At 41.5% G+C, this 16,610-nt stretch overlaps 1 long non-coding RNA gene across 2 annotated transcripts in view; it reads left to right on the top strand.

Annotated features, from left to right (window-relative positions):
- LOC133383191 (uncharacterized) overlaps positions 1 to 16,610 on the top strand; it is a 31,678-nt gene that overhangs the window by 5,485 nt on the left and 9,583 nt on the right. For both annotated transcript variants that reach the window (XR_009762208.1, XR_009762207.1), the window contains exon 2: positions 3,444 to 3,739. This is a non-coding gene — a long non-coding RNA (uncharacterized LOC133383191). The remainder of the gene's footprint in view (positions 1 to 3,443; positions 3,740 to 16,610) is intronic.

A 16,610-nucleotide genomic window follows, 5' to 3' on the forward strand; every position in this document is an offset into this window, starting at 1 on the left:
TATATGCGCTGACCGGCTGGTCCTCGTCAGCAGTCTGGCTGCTGCGTTTTGCACTAGCTGAAGCTTCCGAACTGTCTTCAAGGGCAGCCCTACGTAGAGCGCATTACAGTAATCCAACCTAGAAGTTACCAGAGCATGAACAACTGAGGCGAGGTCATCCCTGTCCAGATAGGGGTGTCGCTGGGCTACCAACCGAAGGTGGTAGAATGCATTCCTTGCCACCGTGGCCACTTGCGCCTCCAGAGACAAGGAAGGATTGAAAAGAACCCCAAGACTACGAACCTGTTCCTTCAAGGGGAGTGTAACCCCATCTAGAACAGGGTAAGCATCCACCATCTGGGCAGGGAAGGCATTCACCAACAGTGTCTCAGTCTTGTCTGGATTGAGTCTCAGTTTATTAGCTCTCATCCAGTCCATTATCGCGGTCAGGCAGTGATTCAGCACATCCACAGACTCACCTGCAGAAGATGAAAAGGAGAAATAGAGCTGCGTGTCATCAGCGTACTGGTGGCAACGCACTCCAAAACTCCTGATGACGGCACCCAGAGGCTGCATGTAGATGTTAAAAAGCATGGGGGACAAAACCGACCCCTGAGGGACTCCACAATGGAGAGTCCAAGGAGTCGAGCAATGTTCCCCAAGTACTACCTTCTGGTGACGATCCGCCAAGTAGGAGCGGAACCACTGCCAAGCAGTGCCTCCAACTCCCAACTCCGCGAGTCTCCCCAGAAGGATACCATGGTCGATGGTATCAAACGCCGCTGAGAGATCAAGGAGAATCAACAGAGTCACACTCCCTCTGTCCCTCTCCCGACAAAGGTCATCATACAGGGCGACCAAGGCTGTTTCAGTGCCAAAACCAGGCCTAAAACCGGATTGAAACGGATCTAGATAATCGGTCTCATCCAAGAGCACCTGGAGCTGACCGGCAACCACCCGCTCCAGAATCTTGCCCAAAAAGGGGACATTCGCCACCGGTCTATAGTTGTTCAGGTCATCTGGGTCTAAGGAAGGTTTCTTTAAGAGAGGTCTTACTACTGCCTCCTTGAGGCTACTAGGGACTACTCCCTCACTCAAGGAGGCATTTAGCACTTCCTTGGCCCAGCCGGTGGTAGTAGTCCTGCTAGCCTTCACTAGCCAAGATGGACAAGGATCTAGAGCAGACGTGGTCGCCCGCACCAATCCAAGTACCTTGTCTACTTCCTCAAGCTGCACCAACTGAAACTCATCCAATAATGAAAGACAAGACCGTGTTCTGGACACTTCAATGGATTCGTCTGTCATAACATCGGAGTCTAGGTCCCTACGGATGCATGCGATTTTATTTTGGAAGTGCCCTGCGATGTCGTTACAGCGAGCTTCAGATGTTTCAATAGTATCTCGAGGACCAGAATGTAAGAGTCCTCGTACAACCCTAAAAAGCTCTGCAGGGCGGCAGAGAGATGTCCTGATAGAGGCAGCGAAGTGAAACTTCTTCGCCGCCCTTACCGCTTTTATATACGACTTAGTAGAGGCACTTACCAAAGCATAGCTGCATCCGTCTGGAGTTCATCTCCATCTGCACTCCAGCCTCCTTCTGTCTTGCTTCATCACTCTCAGCTCCGGGGTATACCACGGAGCTGTATGAGCTCTGCATCGAAGAGGGCGCGCGGGAGCAATCGTGTCAATAGCCCGGGCCATCTCCGTATTCCACAGTTCGACCAAGTCCTATGGCGAACCTATGAATCAGTGACCTCCAAGAGCATCTGTTGTGAACCACCCTGTTCAGATCTTGTAAGTTCAGGTCTGTGGCTTCCTTTATGGTCTTCTCCAGTAGCTCGGTGAGTGCCTTCTGACCTGGGGTCTCATTTTCCAGCACTATCTTGTGTTGCATTTTGGATACTCTGTTCATAGGGTTTTCATGGTAAGAGGTATTCAGAGGTGGTTTACCATTGCCTTCCTCTGACTGTGGATGCATATAAGTCTGGTGTCTCAGCTTTGACCATTCCGCCTTGGGTGCCCCTGCTAGGAGTCTAGCCTCTTAGTCTAGACTCCTGACGGCATTGCTCTCAGCTTCTTCAACACTCTCAAACCCCCTCACCACGTTAAGTTGTGCATCCTATACTTTTCTCAATAAAAGAAAGTTTTGCTTTAGCCTAGTTTGGACCTGCATTTCTTGGGTTATACATGCATTATTTAGGCACATTTCGGAGCAAAGTGCTTGGTTTATCCTTAGCAAAATATTCCCTTTTTTTCAAGGAGGCATATTTAATGGGACACATGGGTGGCAGATTCACACATTCAGGTTCCCAATAGACACGTGAGTTAAGAGATATCACTATAACACTATAAGACACTCGAGTGGGTAGAAAGAGGTAGCTAACAGAAAGAAGAGCTACAGCCCAATTGAGCAGCTTTTGCCTTTCTTTGTTAATCTCTGTTTTACCTATTGCGTATTTACTTGTAAATGCACATCCCACAACATGTACATATTATGAACATAATAGCTGCCTTATGAGACCAAGATGTATGGAGACCAGCAGTCCAAGGGCCTCCTGACGCTTTGAAGCTGTACTTTTCCCATCCTTGTCTGGCAAGCAGTCCAGACATTTTTTAAAAAGTGGCCAGGCTAGCCCCAAATGTGTCAGTTACCAATCCCAAGGTTCAAACTGAACATCCCACTGATCATGTTACAGTCATTCTGGATAGATAGGCAGTACAGAGTTTTCTTATTGCATTTATATCCTGCCTTTCCTACAAGGAGCTCAAGTTGGCATACATAATTCTTCTAAAGTTTATCTTCCTAACAACTGTATGTAGTTGGTAAGGCTGATAAAAACACTGAGTGACCCAAGGTTACCCCATGAGCCATGTTATATTGGAATTTGAACTCTGGTTTCTAACTACAGCACGCTGACTCTCATTTATTGTGGTTCTGTTATGATCCCCCACTCTTTGCATTTGGCTGATTTACAAACTACTCTTCATGTCTTCTCTGTTACAAGGAGAGGGGGAAAAAAACTTATGTTTCCAATAAAGTTAACTTTCCTCTGCTGCTGCTTCAGTGAAAGAAAGTGGAACTTGTCTGTAAAATCCTTCCTTGTAAGAGTTAAGAGAATCTCTTTTTAAATCCTTTCTTGAGTTCCTTCTGTTTGGCTTTTTTATTATTTAAAGTATGGCACAGTAAAATAAATCTGTACCCAGAGTAACCCTGATTTCCATATGCAGATTTTTCTGCACCGACAAGCCTCTTTCTCTAGTCTCGCTCATTGTGTCTGGCTGATTTTTACACCACCTTTATTCTCTCTCTCCTTTTTTTCTGCATGACGAAGCTGAAATACTTTCTAAATAAATTAAGATTCAAGGTGGTTGCTTCAGGAACAATGGGAGTGAGGGGGGTGAGGAAATGCCCCATTAAATATCCTAATTGTGTCGCTCTTGGTTCCTTCTATTCCCCTCTCCAGCCCTGTGATTATAAAGTTCCCCAGGAGGAAAGACCCAGGCAAGGGAGCCCATAGTGAAGTAGCAACAGCCTGCAGTGTGGAACCAGATGTGCTGGACTTTTTATGATCTTTGACGTTCAAAACAAAACAAAAATTATCATCAGAGACAATGCGTGGACACAAAAGCTGCAACCCAGCAGATTGATTTTCATTATGGTTGCAGAGTTGCTGTGTCTGCCAAGGAGCAACATGATGTATGCTGAGTTGGATTTAGGAGGAAAGGAGATGGGAGCTCTTCAGGAGGAAACAGACCAAAGGTAAGAAACCTGCTTTAGTCTTTTTGTGTTGCTTATTGAAAATGGGGTTCAAATGCCAGAGAGGAAGAAAGAGGTATTTTGCATGAAACCCAGAAGTTAAATGTACATTGTGTGTTTGGGTATGTGTATGTGTCCTGTTTGTAAACATTACTTTGCCAGGGATTCTTATGTTACTTCTTTTCAAATGAAAAATTATGTTAGGGTAGCAGGTTTCAACAGTGACATCATGGCTAGTACCAAGAGAGATATGCCATGTCTTGCATGAACAGATACATAATTTGTCTGAAATGGCTAGATTCTGTTATAGATTTGAATAGGCATGTTTTTTCTTCTAGCTCAAATATTAGAAATCTGGTTTGAAATCATAAGGTTTTTTAAATATATCTATAAAAAAAAATTAGCACAGGAGCTGCAAATGGTGGATAATTAAATACAGTATTTAGCTTGGCTGTTTTGAAGCCAACGAATAAGGTAATAAATTTTATTGTACTAATCAGACTCAAGATGTTCTCTGTGTTAATTGGGTTAAAAATTGCAGTACTTATTAGAAATTCTAATTTCACAATGCAGCACTGACAATAAGCTCAGCCAGTGAATTATTCACATCTTTAATTTGCTCACTTAATGACAGTGTGCTGTAATCAGAGTGCAGAGAAGACTTCCTATGCATTATGTATGATGCTCAGGACTTAAATGCAGGACATTATGAGGCTCTCAGTGGTTCAGTAATTAGTTTTCCACAAGGCAGGATTCTTAGATATTCACAGTTAAAAGTTCTATAGTTGGAAAAATATTAGAGCTTGTAGAAACAAACTAACAAAAACAAGTAAAATCAGAAGGAAGGAAATTGATTTTGTAGACAATTTGTTTAAATGTTGTGTATTGTAGGAAAATAACTAAGAAACTTTTATCTGTCTTTTACCTTCTTGAAGAAGTTCATGGCTTAAGGATTTTTAGAGGGTTTTTTTTTTTTTTGCTATTTCTCCAAGTAGAATGTGTATCTTTTGTAAAAATGACAGTAATTCAACAAGTGTTAGTTCATGCTTCCTGTACAATATTTGGCACATTATTGGGGATAACAAAGTGTTAAGAAGTAGTAGGAGGAGGAGGAGGAGTAGGAGGAGGAGGAGGAGGAGGAGGAGGAGGAGGAGGAAACATAGGCATATATATAGTTGGAATTCAAAGAGCTACTTAAGGATGCACCCCAGGGTCAACGTCAGCACTTTCCTTCCTTGGCCAGCTGCCAGGGTTCCATCACCCTGGAAGTACCTACTGCTTCTAGGTCCCTAAAAATAAATTCAGTCTGGCACTCCAAGCATGCCTGGGCTTGTAGGATCAAGCTACCATTTAAATTTCACACAACACTGTAAAGTAATGGCATTGTGGGAAATTTCAGCAGTGGCCATACCCAGCTGCCTGGTGCTGCTCACAGTCCTGTTTGGACTGCCACTACTGCTATTCACTACCAACTACCACTGCCAGGTTAGCCCACCAGGGCCCACTCACAGAAGAGGGAGCTCAGCACAGGGCACTTTGTCCAAGTGCCTCTCAACCTGGAGCTGGTCTTGTACCTTTACCTCCTTCACCTTTGATCAACAGATCTCCATCTCTGTCATATCACAAGCTGCTTTTATCTCCTCAATTTTTAAATTATGTTTTAGCAACATATAACCAAAGAAGTGTCACTTATGCATTCACTGTTGTGCCTGCACTACAATCGTTTGATTAGAGAAATAAGTAAAAGAGACAATTTCATAGATACATGGTTCCCATTCATTGCATCTAGGAATGATTGGTCAACCAGACTTTAGCCACTGAGTTCACCAATTTCCTTTTGGGCTGCATAAAACAAAAACATATAAACCAACTTAAGTAAAAAGTGTTAGGTAATGATCACAAACTCCCCTGAATTTCATCAGAAGTTTACAGTGTAGTATGTATATGTGGTTTCAGAAACACAAGTGTTTCTGAAACCACATATACATACTACACTGTAAACTTCTGTTGAAATTGAGGGGAGTTTAATTGTAATCATTACCTAATCATTACAAGTGTTTCTGAACACGTCAAACTATTCTCGGAGTTCTTTCAATCTTGATCATGGGTGAGAGGGACTTTGACGTTGCCCATCAATGGTTGCCTGATAGAACCTGAATAGCAGATTGAGCAAGCACACAACTCACAGTCTTCCCATTTTAATGAGATGTATTGCATTCTGTTTCAGTGTTCTTCAACCTTGGGTCCCTACCTTGGGACTACAGCTCCCACCATCTCTGACCATTAACCATGCTGTCTGGGGATGATGGGAGTTATAGTCCAACAAGATCTGGGACCCAAGGTTGAAGTTCAGTGTTCTCTTTAAATTACAGTAATTATTTCTAACTAACAGACAATGCCCAGTGGTGCTTGGGAATTCTAAGAAACCAATAAGATCAGTGCAGTTTTGAAATCAGTAGTTAAATCAGTGCAGTTTTGAAAGGTTCAGTCCTCCACCTTGATTCAAAATGGTGTCTAGTTGTATCCAAACATAGACAAAAACTTGCTCCCAGATTTCAGGAACCATCATGCAAAATTTGGTTCTGAATTACGAATACTTTAATAGGTGTCTGTAGCACCCTTGCCCTTTTTTTAAATCACAATGCCCTGTTTTACTAGGTGTTTACTTCAGCAAGCAACATCTTCCAGCATATAACTGAGTGACGCTGCTACCAGGACCTTTTTTTTCAGGCCCAGTACTTGTTTTCTTTAGGATATGGAGATGGGAGGATATGTGTTATTATTTAAACTATTGAGCAATAGGTGTGAGACAATGAAGACAACAGTATATTTATTATTTTACACTTGAAAGATATTATATAACAAGAAGCCACTTTATCCCCCTGCAGCACATATAGTATTTAGGTTTTACTAATTGTATTAACTACTAATTATTCCCTCTTACATTCATACTCAGTCTCTCCCTAGACCCCACTCAAATCCTAGACTCTATATTTTTCTCTAAATCTTCAACTAACTGAACCACAAATCTAACTGGATCTGCTCCTGCGCCTAATGTTTACTTCTCTTCCTCAAACACCACTTACCTCTAAACATATCACACTTCTGCTCCCCCCACTTTTTCAGCCAGCCACCATCCATATGCAAATATTCCATCACTCATTTTACTCACATTGAAGCACTATTGATAATGAATAATATCCATATAAAAAGGTGACATCATAGTGTCCAAATGCACAGACAAGCTTCCAAAATATATATTTGATATAAATTAGCATATGCAAATATGTCTTTTTTGTCCTCTCTTTTGGTTCTGCATTTCCTCTTTTATATTACTGCATCCATGAAGACAAATAGCCTTCATGTCGACGCATACGTGCCATCTTAGCAAGGGGAAGGAGTCCTCAAAATATGCATAGATATGTTTATACGTACTGCATTCCAACACAATGAATTAAACTGTATGCTATCCCATTTAAGTACATCTGACAGAGATTCCTCCTTTCCTCTTTTTCCTTGCACTAAGAGAAATCTTGCTGCTGCCCTGTGTTTAGTGCCCTGTCAGGGAGCAGCATATAATCCTGTATAGTAAACCTGTCACATTACGAACACCTGCATGGAGCCTCAAATCAGTATCCAGCTTTCAATAGATAGCACACAGTGTCAGAGTGGAAGGATTCCATACAGATCCTGTGTAAGAAATGTCCCTCACAAAAATGTTGAAAAACAGAGGACTAGACGGAATGTAAAGAGCTGATGGCAGAGAATGCATTGCGAGCATGATTGAACATACATGAGAGCCTTACGTGACTTGCTCTATGACAGCGATGGTGGCAGAGAAATCTTATTTCACCACCACATTGCAACTATACAGTGTTGGCCAGAGTGGTTCTTTAGGGTGGTTAATGGCATCATTTGTGGAGGCCCAGGAGACCAATGATATAAAATATTCAAAGGCCTGCTGTGACCAGTTTGCTTTCCACTTCATGGATAAAATTGTTCATATCTGCAGTGTCTTGGATGCAAACGCTGACGGTTATTACAGAAAGTTATAACAAAATCAGAAGTGGATAGGACTAGGGCACTTTTCTGTCATACTATTATGGATACCTTTGTGCTTGTACAACCTGAACATATGGACAAGGTACTTGGCAGTTTGAGGCATATCAATTGTTCTCTGAACCTGTGCCCCTCATGGCTAATAAAAGCTGCCAGGATGTGTTTGAAGAATAAGATTTTGGAGATGGTTAATGCCACCTGAAAGACGGGCACAGTCCACACTGCTCTAAAAGTGGCAGTGGTGAGACCATCGCTTAAGAAACCATGCTTGGACTCCTTGATCTCTGACAACTATCATCAAGTCTCTAATGGTACCAGTCATTCTTGATTAAGGTGAAGAGAAAGGGATGCTTCAAATCTACAAAGCTTTAAGTGAGTTTTACAAACATACTTATTTCAGGCATTTTTTGTTAATAGGCTTTATTGTACAATTTTAATTTGGAAAGATGTTTGAAAAGATATATCTTTTTATCTTCTAGAATTTATATTACTGTGCTACTCGTTTTAACTGCCTGTGTTTTAAAACAATGTTTGTACTGCTGCCTTACAAATTGTTTAGATTTTTTTGTATTATATCATATTGTGTTTTTATGATATAAATGCATTGTGTGGGCTATGTTCAAAATGACAGCCTATACATTAGTTTATAATTATAATAATAAATAATATTTTTTGCAAGACCAGATCAGATTAGAGGTCTAATATATACTAATCCAATGAGCAGAGGTATAAGTAAAGCATAGGTCTCTAATGGAAAGATTAAAGAATCAGACAGGAAAAACATAACCAGTCTGTATTATTTGAGGCCTACTGCAGATGAATGCCTCCAGTCAGAGAGAAGATATTCAAGGCCAAGTTGAAACAATTGATGACTTGGAAGCGGGCAGCTGTTGTTAATGGAGAATGTTATGTCTTTGCAGATAGAGATTATATGGTTATGGGTAAGATTCTTAACAGAGCAAACTCAAATACAAGAGGGTGACCACCATGTGGGAGCCTGTCTGTCAGAGGTCTGGAACTGTAGCATCTGTGTGAAGTCCCAGAGATGGAACTGCAGAGAGCTCGCAACAATTCAACCTCTACTCAGCTGGGCCTAGTAAGAGCTAGCAATGGAACTGTTTCAAGGACAAGCTCTTATTAGTCAATTACTACACGAGGTACTTCGAGGTAATACAATTATAAAGCAAGCACTAATAAATCTCCCCAAGTTCCTGGGCTCATTTGGGAGGAAGGGCAGGATATAAACTTTAATAAATAATAATTTGTGAGGCCTGGCTTACAGTCATTTCTTCTCAGAAAATGGCCTTCAGTACACATAAGCAGAATTCCAAAAGCTTGCAGAAGACTGGAGATTTCCCCACATGATTACCACCAGCCCATACTAACAAGAAACCACCTGTCTTGCTGAAAGGGACGTGAACTTAACCAAACAAATTCTGAGAAAGGCATGGAAAGAGGCACAACCTGAACTTTTTTTCTCTGTAGACAGAAAACTTGACAGCTGTGGAGATTTTCTGTGGACAAGCAACTGAAGGAGAGATAGTTAAGCAGACCCTGGAACTATAAATTGTATTCCTTTATTGTATTGTTTTGTTTTTATTGATGTATTCTTATATTGTATTTTTATATTTGTGTCTTCTGTAAGCTGCCTTGAGGGCTTTGGGCTGAAAGGTGGGGTATAAATAATAATAGTAATAATAATAATAATAATAATAATAATAATAATAATAATAATAATAATAATAATAATAATAATAAAACATGCTGCTGGAAACTTTTTATATGGGTAGTCATATAAAAAAAATGTTATCCTAGCAAAGGAACACTTTTACAGCCAAAAGTTACAGACCATGAGGTGAAGTAGAGTAGCACTAAAGGAAGATAAAACCAAGAGTCCTATTAAGAAAGAAATGCAAAATCACTGAAACCCCTTTACAAACTTCTGAAGGAAAGATGCCAAGTCCTAATGGTTAATTGACACTACGTTGAGCCCAGGGGTGACGGACCCAGTCTCCTTCCTCGGGAAGGAGAGGGAAGGCATGAGTTTCAGAAGCCTCAGCTGTTAGGGAGCATGGACGATCCAGCTGTTGTTGAGTCTAACCCCAACCTTGGGGAAGAGAGCAAGTTGCCCGCCCCGCCAGTTCCCACGGCTGGTCCTGCCCCTCAATGGGACAGCGCTCGGCCCCCCAGCGCTCTCACGGGACTGTTGGGGGATGCTCCTGAGAGAGCAGACACTCCTCCTTCACCAAGCGGTATCTTAGAAATGCCCAACGCTTCCCCATCCTCCGCTCTTCTGCCTGCCGATCAGGAACCTGTGCTTTCTGATGAGCCCTCGGAGGCTCGCCCCCCCCACCACGCTCACAATGTCGGGAGAAGTGGACAGGGCAGAAGGAGGCATGTGTGTGATGAAGTGAGGGGTTACGCCCCAAGACCTCTCTTATTTGAGACTACCGCGCCCAGAAGTGGACGCTGAGTCAACTTTCCTCACAAGTTGCAGAGCATGTCTAGAGTGCACTTAGGGATTGTAGTGAGTTAGCATAGGGGTTTCTATGACACAGCCTTTGATGTATCCATTACTTTAATAAAACAAGAATTGATTGCACCCTTGTCTCCGACGGTGGTTCCCTCTCTGAACTGGACACACTATCAAACAGGTTTATATAGTTCAAAGAATGACCAGATGTTAAGAGGTAATTGCAAACACCCGAGTATCTTTGTCAGAGCACAGAAGGTACACTGGTGACCTAGAACAGGACACTTGATAGCATATTCATGCAGACTCTCAGAAAGACCCTGAACCCCTGGCTGAGCTGAACAAGGAGCTGCATGCATACTCTACTAGCATGAGCAACAACTCAATTAACTACACAGTTGTAGATGCAATTAGAAGTGCTATACACTCCATATAAAGGAAATACTTGAAGTGAAAAGAAACAGAGGACTATAAGGCATCCTGATGTAAACATGATCAAAAATTGCCAGCAACACGTTATCCATTTTTTTCTTTGCAAAGGGGTTTTGTTGTATTCTTGCATAGTGAATTACATGTGTAATGTCCCCCTTAAGCATAACTCACCAGGAGAAACCCTGCTGTAGGCCTGTGTTTGGAGTCCTGCCAAGAGCTAAATATGACCCTGTTTAACAAACCTGTTAGGTTCCAACAGCTGCGTGGAACCTGGATCTGAAGTCAAGGTTCAACAGACAATACAAATAATAATTGGATTCAGAATAGCTTTTGAGGAATTTTCTGTTTGGGTTAAGTGGACAGGTTGAGATGCAGGATTCCCCCCCTCCGGGTGCCCCTGGAAATTGGCAGCCTTGAGAAAGGAATCTGAGCAGGAATCAAATAAGGGTCAGATTATATATATATATTTAAAGCAAGTTAACAATAAGGTTTTCATGAGCCAAGAACCAGATTTTGGCTAATTGTGCCAAACAAAGGTATCAGATGGAACACTGCTCCTTCTAAAAGCTTATTATCTGTAGTGTACAAATATGTATGCTGGACATTTGTAACTGTCAGCTCATTGGTGTGAATTTGCATCCAATCCAAATAACTATTCATCAATTTCACAGTTATTTTTTGTAGACATGAGACAGACACTCTGTTTCATGCAGCGTGTATGAAATCTGGTTCCCAGTTTATGGAATGGGCTCCTGCAAGATCTAAGGACTGTCAGTGTTCTCAAAGTAGTAGGCTGATGGAATGGTATGCATATTCACTATAAACAGGATCAGTTAACATTGATGCCTGTAAACCAGTAAATGTGATAGTAAGATGTTCTAAAAACATATTTATTGAATAAACCCAGGCAAGTTACCAACCCACACAGATTGTAAACCACAATAGTTGCTTCAATGATTAAAACAAGATAATTCAGTAAGTTACATCTGCATCAAACTCCAAACTAATAAACTCTAAATCAACTGCAAATGTAATAAACTAGTGCATTTTGTACTCTGGATTTTATTCATTTATGAGACAGACATTGGTATGAGTTGCATACAGTCTTTATTTGAATTCTTGGAGATATATAAAGTGATCTTGTGACAAAATATGGCTCGCCCAGTGCACGATTTCCTGCCTTACAAGGGCATTGTATGGTCCTCCACACATGCTTAACTTTGATTTCAATAAAGTTTAAGTGTGCTTAATTTTCTGTTGCATATCTGTGAGGAAACACTTTTTAGATGTTGAAATCTCATATTTTGGAAAAAGGATTTCTAATTGTTCACTATTATATGTCAAACCATTTCCACCGAATCTGCTTCTTAGAAAATGTGAGGATTTCTGTAACCAAAGCTGTTACTGAAACATTGTTTCCATGAGTGCACTAGTTACATTTCAATATCTGTAACAGCTTTGCATTCTTGGCCTTTTAGGGGGGGAAATGTGTTAGTGTCATCTTTTGTTCTCTTGAGATTTTATTGCTTCTCATGATGGCATCTTTTTATCTTTTTCTTTTCTGAAATAAAGATAGTTTTGTCCCTGGGGATTGCTTTTAGAAAGCCCTGGGAAATTGCTAGTATTTCTTTCTATTGTTATTAATTTGAAGGAAATATTTCATTTCTTCTTTGTGAAACGTTCGAGCAATACATGTCCAGAAGTGTGATCTTACGATAAAGTTAGCGGTTCATCCAAGTCTTGCTGAAAACAATGGTGATCAATTTGAACAGACTATCATCATTGTTTTCAGCAAATTTACAGTTTCACTTTGATTGTAGGCTTGAATTTACATGTGATTTTTAAAGGATTCTTTCAGAAATAAGAGCCAGTGTGGTGTAGTGGTTAAGGTGTTGAACTACAACCTGGGAGACCAGGGTTCAAATCCCCACACAGCCATGAAGCTTACTGGGTGACCTTGGGCCAGTCACTGCCTCTCGGTCTCAGAGGAAGGCAATGGTAAACCCCCTCTGAATACCGCTTACCATGAAAACCCTATTCATAGGGTCGCCATAAGTCAGAATTGACTTGAAGGCAGTCCATTTCATTTTTCAAAACACATACACATTCTGCTCCAAAAAGAATGTATAACTTGAGCAGAGGAAAAATTGGAAGAGAAGGAAGAATATGGGCAAATGCCCATATAACTTTGTTATAGCTGGGGAAAAAAGATTTAAAGGGAAACTAAAAGTCATGAACAATTAATAGAATCACTATCTAGGTAGGATAGGTTTTTCTTTTTGTGTATTCATACTTGGATTTTTTAAAATACCACTCTAAGAGGTAAGGTGGACAACAGTATTTTAAGAACAAGTAATAAGGAATAGAAATGCTGGAATATATTGCTAAACCAAACTTGTTTCCCAAGACACTGAGAAATCCAAGTACAGTGCTCCAGGGTTTTGTTTCATATGGATGAGAAAGTGAGAGCACTGGAGACTTCTGGTATCCCTCTAGCATTTGTATTATGTACAAATACTTACAGAACATAGTGGGAGCAAATAGACTCCAGCAGTAGACGATGTCTTATGTTTTTTATAGTAGTTTGAACATTCCAGAATCTGAAAGATTGCAACCCAAGTTTTACTTAGGGCCCATTTTCTGTCTAGAGAAGCTGAATTATCTTGGTCAGCCACAAAAGATTCAGGTAGGCCTTATTATACATATCTGGTTTTACTACAGTCATTTCATTAAACCCATACTTGGGCCTGCACTCTGCCTTTCCCTGGGTTTCTGACTGCTACCCCTGCTTTAGATTTCAAAAGGTCAAATATCTGGTCAAACTTCTGTGACTCCCCTCAAATTCATAAGAATATAACAAGAACCCTGTTGGATCAGACCAATAGCCCATCTTGTCTAGCATCCTATTCTCACAGTGACTAACCAGATGCCTATGGGAAGCTAGCAAGCAAGACATGAGCACAACTGCACTCTCCCTTCCTGTACTCCCTTGCATCTGGTATTCAGAGACGTACTGCCTCTGCTCCTGGAGGTAGTAAATAGCCATAATTGCTAGTTGTCATTGATAGACAAATTCATGGAGGATAACACTAACTCCCTTTTAAAGACACCCAAATTGGCGCCATTACTACATCTTGTGGAAGTGAATTCCATAGTAACTCAGTGCTGACCAATGTTCAGGTCCATTGGATGTTCTTGAGCTCTAGTAATATGAGAGAGGGAGAAATGCATCTCTCTGTACACTTTCTCCACACACACCATAATTTTATACACCTCTCTCATTTTCTCCCTTGCTGTCATGAGCCCTGAATCCAGCAGCAGTTCAGACATGGAGGCTGCAGAGACATCAGCTAAGAAGCTGGACCAAGTTCAGGTCTCTGAGCCAGCTGCTGGAGATCGTGAGATTGCTATGCCCAAGGCTGCCAGACAGCACCCCACAGAAGAACCTCTTGTGCCCCTAGGGCCTGTAGGGCCTATGCCAGGAACTCTCATAGGCACATTTGCCTGAGCCTGATGAACCAGATGCCTCCCACCACACTTCCCCAGCCAAGCAGTGCAGGGAGTGTGCCAGGGAGGAGGCTATGGAACAGAGTAGGCATGTCTGTCTTTAGGCCAAAGGGTTGGCCCTTTCAGGCTCTGAAGTTCTTCACAAAAAACCATAATCTGCTCCCAACCTCTATCAGAGCAAGTTCCTCACTTGGAGCTACTCATGGTACTGCAACTCCTGACCTGCCTTGCTGCTTTGCCCATGGGATGTGGCATTAGACCAGAACACAGCTTTTTTCTAGACAAAAAAGCCCTAATGTTGAGTCTTTTTTTCATAGGGGAGTTGCCCAGCCCCATGATAATTTTGGTTGCCCTTTTCTGAACCTTTTCCAGCTGTATAATATCCTTTTTTGAGAAGTGGTGATTAGACAGAACTGAATACAGTATTCCAAGCACACAATAGATTTATATAATGGCATTATGATATTGCCAGTTTCCCTTTTCTCATGATCCCTAATATGGAATTTGCCTTTTCACATCTGCCACATGCTGGGTTAGCATTTTCATCCAATATTTCCTGGTCAGTCACTGTCTGTTCAGATTCCATAAACATATATGGGAAGTTAGGATTTTTACCCGTAAGTGCATCACTTGATATTTATATTGAATCACCATTTTAGTGCCCCCTCAGTTTGGGGAGAGCTTTTTGGGAGCTTCTTGAAATCCCCCCCTTTTTTTGCCAGCCACCTTGAACAATTTGGTATCATTGGTAATTAGGAAAGGGATTGAAAATAAATGGTCAGTATCATAAAGCTGTCAGACAAATGTATGGTGTGACTAGGCTGGGAATATTGTGTACAGTTCTCAGCTCAAAAAGGATATTGTACAGCAGGGGAAAAGTTCAGAAAAGGCAACCAAAATTATAAAGGGGTTGGAGCAACTGTTGGTCCCCCAGGCACATAGACGATTTTGGCTATAAGCTTCCATATTAATCCATATAATCAGAGGTGTATAAGATATATGCATGGTGTGGGAAAAGTGTATAGGGAGAAAAAGTTTTTCCTTCCTCTCATAATTCTAGAACTGAGTGCCATCTAATGAAGCTGAATGATGGAAGTTTTTGGAAGACAAAAGAAATTGGTAGCTAGACTATGGAATTTGCTCCTAAATTATATAGTGATAGCAGTCAACTTGGGTGGCTTTAAAAGAAGATTAGGTAAATTCATGGAGAATAAGGCTATTAATGGCTACTAACCATGATAGCTATGTTCTACCTCCACTGTCAGAGGCAGTATGCTTCCGAATACCAATTGCTGAGAATCAAAAGTAGGAAAGTGCTATTGCACTCAGGTTCTGCTTTCCTTAGACATCTGGCTGGCCACTGGGAACAGGATGCTGGACTAGATGGGCCTTTGGCCTGATCTAGCAGGGCTCTTATGTACTTACATTCTTACGTAGAGAATATGTAGGGAATGTCCTTAGGAGGAGTACTATTACATTCTACACTAGTTAGAGACTCTGAACTGTCTTCAAGGGCAGTCCCACATATTCCTGCTGAAGAAACCCAAACTCAAACTTGATAAGTCATGAATGACAGTTTAGCTTCAGGGTACCATCCTGTCCCCAATGCAATTTAACTAGCATAACATAAAGCCACTGGGCACAGTAATTAAAAGATTTAGGGTGATGTGTCAGCAGTTATGTTGATGACACTCAGCTCTGTTTCTTCATAATGTATGAACAGGGAGAGGGTGTGCATATCCTGAACCAGTGGCTAGATGCAGTGCTGGGCTGCAAAAGGCCTGATAAGACAGAGATGCTGTAGGTGAGTGATTCTCAGGCCTGGGAATTAGAAGACTTGCCTGCTTTCAATGAGGTTGCAATCCCCCGAAGGAGCATGTATGTAGTTTGGGATGCTCTTAGTTCCATTACTGTCACTTGAGTTTCAAATAGCATTGGTCGGGAGGAGCAGCAACTGCATTTGCTAACTGCACTTGTTGTGCCAACTAGGGGACAGTGATAGCTTAGGCACTGTGATTCACACATTGATAACAACTGGATTACTGTAATGCACTCGGTGTGAGGCTGCGCTTGAGATTGAATTAAAAGTTGAAGCTAGTGCAGAATTTGGTGGCCAGGATATTGTTTGGAATGCCTGGCCATGTACATATTTCACCTATGTTGAAGGAACTGCACTGGCTGCTTTTTAGCTATTGAGCCATCTTCAAGATGTTAACATATAAAGCTCTGAATAACTTGGAACCAGGTTACCTAAAGGACTGGCTTCCCCTCTATGCAGGCTCAGTAGATCACTGAGATCTTCATGGGAGACCCTGCTGATAGTGCGTCTGATGGCAATATAAAAGTGGCCTCCATTGTGGCACCTTCCCTTTGAAATGATCTCCCGCCTGTAATTCAGGAGGC

The sequence above is a fragment of the Rhineura floridana genome, chromosome 4, assembly GCF_030035675.1.
Source record: "Rhineura floridana isolate rRhiFlo1 chromosome 4, rRhiFlo1.hap2, whole genome shotgun sequence".
In the NCBI taxonomy this organism is placed as follows: domain Eukaryota; kingdom Metazoa; phylum Chordata; class Lepidosauria; order Squamata; family Rhineuridae; genus Rhineura; species Rhineura floridana.